The sequence below is a fragment of the Meleagris gallopavo genome, chromosome 8, assembly GCF_000146605.3.
Source record: "Meleagris gallopavo isolate NT-WF06-2002-E0010 breed Aviagen turkey brand Nicholas breeding stock chromosome 8, Turkey_5.1, whole genome shotgun sequence".
Taxonomy (NCBI): Eukaryota; Metazoa; Chordata; class Aves; order Galliformes; family Phasianidae; genus Meleagris; species Meleagris gallopavo.
The window spans coordinates 18,782,202-18,791,914 of record NC_015018.2 but is presented as its reverse complement, the minus strand read 5'-3'; the positions used below and the strand labels follow the sequence as shown (position 1 = coordinate 18,791,914).

The following is a 9,713-nucleotide window of genomic DNA, read 5'->3' as shown; positions in this document are numbered from 1 at the left end:
AAAAAAAAAAGGTGTTTCTTAGCTCTTGCATAGAACCCTGTAGGTGAGTTTGGAGTACAAAAGTGTGGAATGTTTCAGCTCGCCACTGCCTTGCTCCTGCATCCCTTTTCTGCACAGGACCTGAGGTAGCTTTGAAGTTGGGAATGTAACTCCCCACGCACAGCCCCCAGCAGGACAGTGCTGACCTTTCTCTCTCCCTTTGTTCAATGTGGAAACCAGTTTCCCCCCTCTTCCACCCTCCCCCCCTCCCCCAATTCAAAGCTTCCTTCCTTCCTTCCTGCAGTTTCTGGATTTGTACCAATGTGGATGTGATGACTCACATTTCCCAGATGCGAAATGCAAATCTGCAAAGTGGGATCTTTCCTCTGCCTCTATGGGGGTTTCTTGGAGTCCGTGCTGCTGTTGAGCTTCTTAAATAGCACGTCCAGCATGAGCCAGATGGTTTTCCTGCTGGCTGGAGCATTTTGGGGGCTTATTTAACAAGTCATATATTTCTGGGACAATGTTTAATAAATTCTGTCTTTGTGTTCATTGTATGCACATCTTAAACTTCTTTGGCTTTGAGAACTTCTCGAGGACCACTGAAACATACTAACTTAGTTTGTGGATGCAGGCAGATACCTCTTCATCGTGTCCCTTCATCGTGTCAACCATCCTTGAGCTGGTTGACAACATCAGTCCGCACTGACAGAGGTGCTTTGAGCTGGTTTAGGCAACGCAGTGGCTGTTGGCACTGAGTTAGGAGTTGCTGGGATAGGGCTGAACTCTGTTTGGCTGCGGCCATCTGTGCCCATCTCTTTTTCACCATGATCACATGCCATGCCCAGTGCTGCAGCATGTTACTGTACTGGGGGGTTCTCTCCCTGTTAACTGTATCTGTTGGGCACTCAGCTTTTACACAATTCTGCCCTTAAATTACACTTTCTTCCAACCAAACAAATGAAGTCATGCTATCTGATCTCTTTCACCTAACAAACCAACAATGTTTTTCTAGATAAAGGCAATAGGCATCTGAGAAATGTATTTATTAACAGTCCTCTGTTGATTCTGTTTTTCTCTGATAACTGAAGTTCTGAAACAGCATTTAATTAGCTTGAATGTTCCTTGGCGTGGCTATGGCATGATGTCAGAAGTAGCAAATCTGATGAGCAAAATTGCATCTCATTTACTTGAGAGGTTGGAAAAAGTGTTCCTGCGGGCAGACAGAATGTTGGTATGGAAATGGGCTGGGCAGAAAGAGCTGAAAACAGCAGCATTTCCTCTCATGATGGAACACAACAGCCAGGTAATTCCTCTGCTTGAGAGGTGTCAGTGCTGTGCTCTAGCACATCTAGGGCTTTTTGTATAAGAGCTGGTTTTGTTAGAGAGTGTGGAATTGGTATGTTCTTCTTCCTCGTCTAAAGCAATTCATTATATACTGAAGGACCTGATGCCTGCCCTAAATCTGTGAAAATCTCAGCAGTCAGAACAGGATTAAATTGATCAAACTTGGTTTTCATTTTTTGCACACTGATGTGTGACTATAAAATAAATAAGCAGCGCAGAGAGGAAGCACAGCACAGGGAGCTTTGGGCAGCTCCCATTTGGGTTTGCTGAGGCACCTGGAGGAGCTGTGTGTAGGACAGCACAGCAAGGCAGTGCAAGGGTGGATGTGTAACTTGGTGTGCTGTAAGTTGTTCCATACCTGGTACATCATGTGCTGCTGTTCATGAAACCAGCATTTCACCTTGGTCTCATTTGTGGTTCTTTCTGTTAGTGTTCATTTGTCTAGCCTGATGAAAAGCAAATTTAAGGGAATAAATAAAACAGTTTCATCCAGCTTGTTTATTCTTAATGAACTTAATTGTGGAAAGAGTAATCTTACGAGAAAAGAAACCTACATGGTTTAATGGTGCTTGTCAGGTACACTGCACAGAAGCAGCCCCTGTGTAAGATGCCCTGTGAGCTTCCAGGTATTGCTGGTGTGCCAGAAGGGTGGGAGAGTGAAATGCTTCACATCAGATCTGTTGTGTGGGCATCTGAGGTGTTTCTGCACAGAGCTCTTAGTGGGCAACTTTGCTGTCTTGTATAACTAGATGAGGAAGCAGCTTTTGGGAGACGTGTGAAAAGCTCATACTCTGTGAATCTTAGTTGATGTTAGCCTTTTGCTCCTAGGGAATATAACAAGCAAGTAAATGGTGTTGGCAATATATCACTGCCTCCTGGCAGTAAAGGGCTATGCAGCTTGCACCGAAACGCTAACAAATAGATGGGGAAAGAATGAATGGAAGAGTCTGTGAAGGTGGTGACAGTACGAACTGATGTGTGAAAGCAAGCAGAGTGTTTTATGGAAGTAAGTGAATCAGCTAACACTTGTGGACTGATTTGAAAAAAAAAAAAAAAAGTTTTTTTTCTTTAGGTGAATTTGAAAGCTTATAGTTGCTTAGAGTTTATCTAATACAGCCTGCCCTAACTGAATTGCCTGCACAAGGGGAGCATGATGTAACAGTGCAGGGTTTGAAGGATGCAGGCTGAACAGAGCTTCCTTCAGAAAGCAGGTTTGTAGGCAGAAATTGCTGGCAACATATTTCAATATACTGGTGTTACTTTACTGATAAAGGAAGCTTAGCTCAGCTGAGATATTTCTCAGCAAATTTAAAATATTAATCATTTTCCCTTAAATTTTTTTTACTGTTTTTGATGCGAGTTCAAGGTTATCTTTCATTATTGCGGTGTCAATGAACTTAGGGGTAAACCAACATTTCCCTGTAACAACGGTTCTTTGAAATACCGCAGGTTACTCTTTCAGCTAATTCAGAAACTGCAATTTAAGTAATCTGAGGATCTCATAATTGTGGATTCCTTAGATGGGGTGAATTTCTATTGTAAATAGCTCTCGAAAAAAACCAAACAGAAAACAAAACAAAAACAAACAAAAAACCAACAGTGTACTCTGTTCTTTTTCTTTTCTCCTAATTTCATCTGGAAGATGTTTTAAGGAATATCACTCTCTATGTATCAAGAATTTTAAAAAAATGTTGAAGGTAATTCTTACTGTCTGATCATTCGTATTTTTATTTTGATATTACTTGTGATAAGCTGTTTAAAGTGAAACCAATGTCTCTGAAAGGATTATTGATAATGGGATCTAGTTGAGAGACGATTACGAGATTGGTTAGGACAACAAGATAAGAGGATAATTATAGAGTCCTTCTTTGAAATCTCTTGTCTTTTGGGTTCCTAAGTTGTCACACATGGTGACAAATGGTATGTGTGTGACTATCCCATCTGAACAGCTAGCATGTGCATTTCTTCATGATGGCTCCTTGACCAGTGAACCAGTGACGTCAGGAAGGAAACTGAGATAGAAGATCCAGGATTGTTGGGTGGTTTGGGTTTTGTTTTTTTTTTTTCGTTCTTCACAACTGCTGTAGCAGTACAGTACCAGTTCGGGGCCAATCCTTATTTCTGCAGAGTTTTCTTGCATTTCTTAGCCAGGTGTTTGGTCTTGTATACTTCCTAATGTAGTGGTTTCTGAGTAACAGTTCAGAATGTTGTGATAAATTGCCCATAGTTGGTTTGTGGGGTCACGCTAAGTGGCAGAGCCTGCACAGTCTGCTTCTGAAGTGTTTCCATTTGTGAGTCTGCTGATAGGAGTGTTTGTGTGTTTTACAGGACATTGGGCAGGCTGAGCTGGTCATGTGGTTGTAAATGCTCTGCTGCTCCAATGGAGAGGACTGAGTTTAATGGGAAGAAATAAAGCCTTTTTATCATTTCTTTTGTGACTGGTTGTTAGAGACATTCCTAGTTTTTTGTTTTGTAGATAGCATCAGTCTCTTTCTTCTCCCCCCTTTTTAAGTTCTTTAAAGTTTTGCCGTTTATGGTATCTCTATCTCTTATCATTGCTGTCTAAATGCAAGATAACTCCCTAATGTGTGTCTTGCTGCTCCATAGTCACTCTTTTCCTCTTCTAGAGCCATCTGTGCCTTTCCAGTGTAGCCGTTGAAGAAAAAAGAAAAGCATAATACAATCTGGTGAAACTGGTTTTCTGTTTTCCTACTGTCTCATTCTTCCTCATGCAGCTCAGTGTTCACTTCTGTAGTACTTCAGCCCTTGCTGCTTACGGGTCGGATTTTCTGCCAGAGGCCCCCTGTTTTTTTTGCAGAGGCCTTTCTTGTCCTTGGTCTCTTTAAGACTTAAGCCAATCTCTTACCTCTTGTGGTTGGCTATTTTTTCAAGCATTCTATTCAGTTACGTCTCCCTGAGTTCCTTGAATGTGAACGTGGAACTGTTTGTGAAAAAACTTGCTCTGATATTCTGCTTGCTGACAGTTCAGTGTGTGTATGGAGTTGAGGGGATACAAGCTGAGGAGCTGTACAGGAACACCAGAGAAGTAATAGAAAGGAATTTTTAAATGGCTGGAAATCTGGAAAGCAAAAATAAAACATTTCTAACAGGGCAGATTGGTTTCTTGTGTTAAACTTACCAAAAAACTCAGTTTTCTCTATGAAGAAAGAGGTGTTCATTGACACAAAATTTGGAAGCTGTAGATCTGGGCTGTGGTAATTAGAAGTACACCCTTAAGTAGCATGGAAAGTTCTTGCTGGTCTTTCCTGCAAATGATGTAATCGAGCAGCTGCACCAATATGCACTCGTCAGAGGCACTTTTCTTGAAGCTTTAAAGATTTCCTAAGAGCTAAAAGAAGTTTCTGGATCTAGTTGAAATGCAGCTTGGTGAGGCTGAATGGAAGACTGAGCATGAAGAATGTGCTGATCTGCTCAAGACGTGTCAGTTGTTTGTTAACTTTCAGAGGATTTGATTTCACGAAGGCAATCTGTTACTGGTGAGTAGATGGGTTTTTTCAATGTTTCTACAATGTGCGTGCAGTCAGTCATGTTCTTCCTGGTCAGAGAGAGATTTACTTTTCATAGCTAACAAAGTATCATTTTTTTCTTGACCTCCATCTGTTCCTTTGTCTTTCACTGTAGCGTTTGATGTTTCCTTGGCAGCTTCTGTGTTGTCATTTTCAGAAGTTTCCCACTCTTTCTTAGAACGCCTAGAGTGCAGGGAAGGCACGTGCTGTGATTTTATCCTTGTGATAGATAAGGTCTTGGCTACCTTCGGGCTGGTTAGGAAGTCTAGGGTTTCCTGATAATCTTATCAAAATAATATGATTGCTCTCAGCTAAACTAATTCACATATGAATCATTTTATCTGCTAGTAAAATGCATAAAGGCTCAGTAGTAAACATATCTGCCTTTATCATATCAGATGCTGATATTACATATGACCAAAGGAGGAAAATTCTTGTATTGCAGAGGACATTTTTAGGCAGGAATAAGATTGGCAAGACGTGACAGCTAATATAAAGTAAATGGGAATATCACTGATCCTGGCAATTCTTTTCGAGATCTAAATTCTAGCATTTAAGGAGAGGTTTGGGTTTGTTAATTTGAATCATAGAATCATAGAGTTGCTCAGGTTGGAAAAGACCTGTTGTAGGTTGCCCCAACTGTGAAGCTGAGCAGAAAGATGTTTCTGTGAGGCTGAAGCTTGGCATAGGCTTGTCTTTTGTGCTTCCAAAAGCCATCCGTTCAGTGTGTTCAACACTTTGAATAAAACTGGGTATGTGTTGCTTGGCTACCTATCTTGCAATGTATGTATTTGACTCATTTACACACTGTTTGTATTGTATATTATACTACTCTCACATTTAGGTGGTTTAAGGTTAGTTGGAATTAGCCTATCAAAATATGTATCTGTATATAACACATATATTTCCCTTAGTTAAAGACTTTCTTCTATTACTGCTGTAGATTATAGTAGTGCAATATGACAAATACAGTACTTGTATACTATCCTTATTAGAAGTAAAACAAACAAACAAAACAATAGTGACTTTGAGATTAAAATAAAACTATCATAATTTTACAGGGCTCATGGTTTCAGCTGTAAGCCTTCCAAGAAAAATAATGATCCTGGTGGCAGTTTGGTATCATATGGCGTGTGTTGTCCAGTAGAAGAGCACATATGGCATTAAGTATCCTAATTGGTTTCTTTTGAAAGGTAAGCTTGTGTGAGTGAAGGGAAATAGCCTGCCTTGCCTTTTCATGCCCGATTAGTTTCTGCAAACAGATCCTGCATATGGAAGGAAAATAAAATGAATTGCTGCTAACAGCAGCCCTGGAACATCAGGTAAATAAAGGCAATCTTCTGGATAACTTGTTCTGTAGGTGCAGAATTTGTTTTCTAAAATGCTCATCGGCCTTCTCATTAGAAAGCAATTCTGTGCAATTGACATCTTGAGAACTATCAGTGCAAATGTTATTCATCTGAGCAATTTTGGATCCCTCTTCCCTAAGTGTGGAATGCAGCGTGCAGTGACAGTAAAAGAAGGCAAGAGCAATAATTTCCCCAAACAGACTGCTTGACAGTCTGCAAAAACTGTCCCATTCCACATGTTTCATGGCAGCTTTGTGATGGTATTATCTGGGAGTAAAATTTTCCTGAACGTGGAAAAACTACTATAGCAGCTTCAGGAAAAAGGCCAGCTGAAGAAATCTAAATAAAAAATCTTTTCAGCATTTCCAAACAGTTATGGTCATATGTTAATATTTGTTTAAGGATATAATGGTATATTATTAAGTTCCTGATCCAGATTAGTGCATTTCTCAGTTCTCAAACTAATAGCAATGATTCAGAAAGTGATTGGAGCATCGCCTACTTAAACTACAAATGAGAAATGTTTGACAAAATGTTTAGTCTCTGTAAATGATACATTAACATAATAAAAAAATAATTAGCATCAGAGAGTTCTGACGTTATCTTATGCTCCCCCATATACTCCTGGCCCAGCAGACAGTAAGTATTTCTGGTAGAGCTCTGGATGCACCATTTGGTTTAGCAATTTCTTGCAAATTGCACACGTGAACAACTCAGAGCTGCGAAGCACTGGTGGTGGGTGGCAGCATGGCTCTTCCTCTCCTAGCATTGTCAGCATTGGGCCACTCAGCAAGGCAGTGACTAATGGGCTCTTGTGTCCTTCTGCAGCCTTTACTTTTGCCATCTCTTTTGTGTTTCAGCTCTGAGTATCTTCACTCTTGTATAAAAAGTACATTTCTCAGCTCCTGCCCCTTGTTTGCACTGTCCTACTCAGCTATGCACTTCCTCAGTACCTCCCTCCTTGACTTGCTTTTTGTAACATCACTTTACTTTCCATACTGCTTTCCAGGCCCCACATCTATGCTCCAGTCAGTCTGTCCTCTTCAACAGTTATCTGTTTTCTCCACAGGCGCAAACTCAAGCAAATGAACAATATCTGCTGCTCAGCATCCTGAGGGATGGCAGTCCATAAACTATGCTCTCTCACATTTCGTCTTCTCTATCCTGAGACATCTTGGATAGCAAGCTTTATTAAATGTTGGTGTGATGCCTAGCACCGTGACCCCCACTTCCTGATTAGAAGTCCCAAAGCACTATCAGAATACAAATAGGCTATTAGTCTGGTGTCTTATCTGGTGTCACAGGGAAACCCTTCCATAAGAAGCATAAAGGGTTACATATGTGCAGAGTATCCAGATTGATTCAGATACACTACGCATCCAAAACTGGACAAACACATAGGACAATCTGCTATGGTAAGCTTCTTGTCTTAATGCTGTGACAGCAATTAGAAATATGGTTTGTTTATTTATTTATTTGTTTAATTTGTTTCTAGTACAATTCCTGAAGTGAAGTTTCAGGTGGATGATAACCATTTATTGAACTGCTGGAGAGGCACTGAGTTGGTGGAGATGTACTGAGAAGGTGACTGTGTACTCTGCTTACATATGTACCCCATAATCCTCAAGATTTCTGGTTCACACAAGGAGGATTTCAGTGGAACATTCTGCTGGTGTTAGGAAAGCACAAAGTTTTGTCATCTTTAAGCCACCTTTAAGCAGAGGGGAAAGCTGAGGATACAGAGCTGCAGCCTTGAGATGCTCAATGAGGTATTTTTATTTAGGAGCATAGACTTGGAAGGAACCTCTGGGGTCACTTTGAAACAGGAAGTCATAATCCTGCAGTTCTTGATAAATACTCTCAGCAGAAGTCAAAATAAGCTGTTCTTTTTCAGTTAAATAGCTGACCCTGGGAGCAGAATGGGACAGCTCTGCTTTGGGAAAAATATACCTGATTAGAAATAACCTATAAATGCCAAAAGCTGCACAGAATTAGAGAGCATTTACTTCCCCTAAATGTAAGAACACCTTGGAATTTAGCTAGCTGCCAAACCGCTTGACTGAGGTGCCTACCATGGTGTGCAATTGTGAGGGGTTAAAAAAGCAAAAGGAGGTTGTAGAAGTGCTGTTTTGTAGACCACCCAGCTGACAGGCTCTTTTGCGTCTATCACCATCTCCTGTATCCTATTTGAATGTGCTCTGCTGTATTTGGTGTCATGTATGAGATGGATTAAGGGGCAAGCATGCCTGTGGGTGTTCAGTGGGGAAGGGAGGTCTGACCCTGGTGAGAAACCGGGGACAAGGTGGTGGCATAGAGAGGGCTATTTCCTTGTTTTGTCTTTCCTTTCATCTGCTGCTGGGGTAAAGCCATTTCTCTACAGCAGATCTACACAGTTACAGATGAGGCCATCCATGACCATGCAAGGCATGCTGAAGAAATGAACTCTCTCAAAGCACAAGAGATACTAAACTTTAAGTGTCTCATTGCCCACTGTCACTGAATGTGTATGGTGTTTCTTTCCATTCTCTTGCATTTTAATGTTCTAAAACGTTCCCACCCCTCACTGCTCATTCTGTGCCATGTTTGTTTTTCTTAAATCATAGTTGTGTTTTTTATTAAAAATGCAGCTGTTGAGGGAAGGGAAAAAGAAAATGAGAGCAAGAGATAAACATGAATAAATGTATCAAAGACCTACAACTAATTAATGTTTGATGCAATCTTAAAGACAAGTAAGAAATACAGTAGATCTATCCTAGGGAGCTATGCAAATAGGCCAAGTGGAGGAAAATACTAGAAGTGATCTGGAGCTAGGTGAACAGGGTAACTGTAACCAATAGACCCTTACTTTCGCTCTAAGCACTAATGGATTTTCTCCAGCTGTGCTTAGGCTGCTTTGTACTTCATAAAATTTGTCTGCACAAATGTTCTCAGAGTGCCTTTGAGAGCTGTGTACATTGCTGTTCACAAGAAAAACAGAGTTCAAATTCCTCTGTGCAAATGAACCTGCTGTGGGAGTGCAGCTGGGTGCTCAGACATAGGCTGGCATGAGTTTCTCAGGCTCAGCTCTGCTGTCGTCACTGTGAAAGCACTGTAAGGCATGTACAGCGTGTGTGCATGTATGTAGTTAAATTCTGCACTGATTCAGATGTCCTGTGCAGATTTCTGTATTGCCAAACAGGTATCTATGGGTGTGTGGGATCCTGTACTTATTTACCTGTTGTATAAATTGAGGCCAACCCCTGTGGGGTGGTTAACTACACAACATATATAGCAACTGTCTCCTGCACCACAAAGTTAAGAAAAGACAGAACATGAGAGCCAGTCAAAGTAGGATCAGGAGCAGAGGAGATAAGTGACCACACAAAGAATGGCTTTTCTGTCTCTGTCCTAATTTGTAGAGGCTGCAAGCTGTACTTCTCATGGCATGGATAATTAGAAAATAGCATTGGGGTGTAAACAAGTGAAGTTTTCTAACTTCAGCGTACATTTGCTAGGATGTCATACAGAGTGT

At 40.9% G+C, this 9,713-nt stretch overlaps 1 protein-coding gene across 6 annotated transcripts in view; it reads left to right on the top strand.

Moving 5' to 3' along the window:
• Window positions 1-9,713, top strand: part of SLC16A12 (solute carrier family 16 member 12) — a 29,204-nt gene that overhangs the window by 6,276 nt on the left and 13,215 nt on the right. The window contains exons 3-4 of one of the 6 annotated variants that reach the window (XM_031554441.1): window positions 5,915-6,046; window positions 7,698-7,786. The exons of 3 other annotated variants lie outside the window; for them this stretch is intronic. The gene's annotated coding sequence lies outside the window, so the exon portion shown is untranslated. Of the gene's footprint in view, window positions 1-4,676; window positions 4,824-5,914; window positions 6,047-7,697; window positions 7,787-9,713 lie in introns of those variants that run through there. 2 more of the 6 variants (XM_010714494.3, XM_031554440.1) reach the window with 2 other exon arrangements.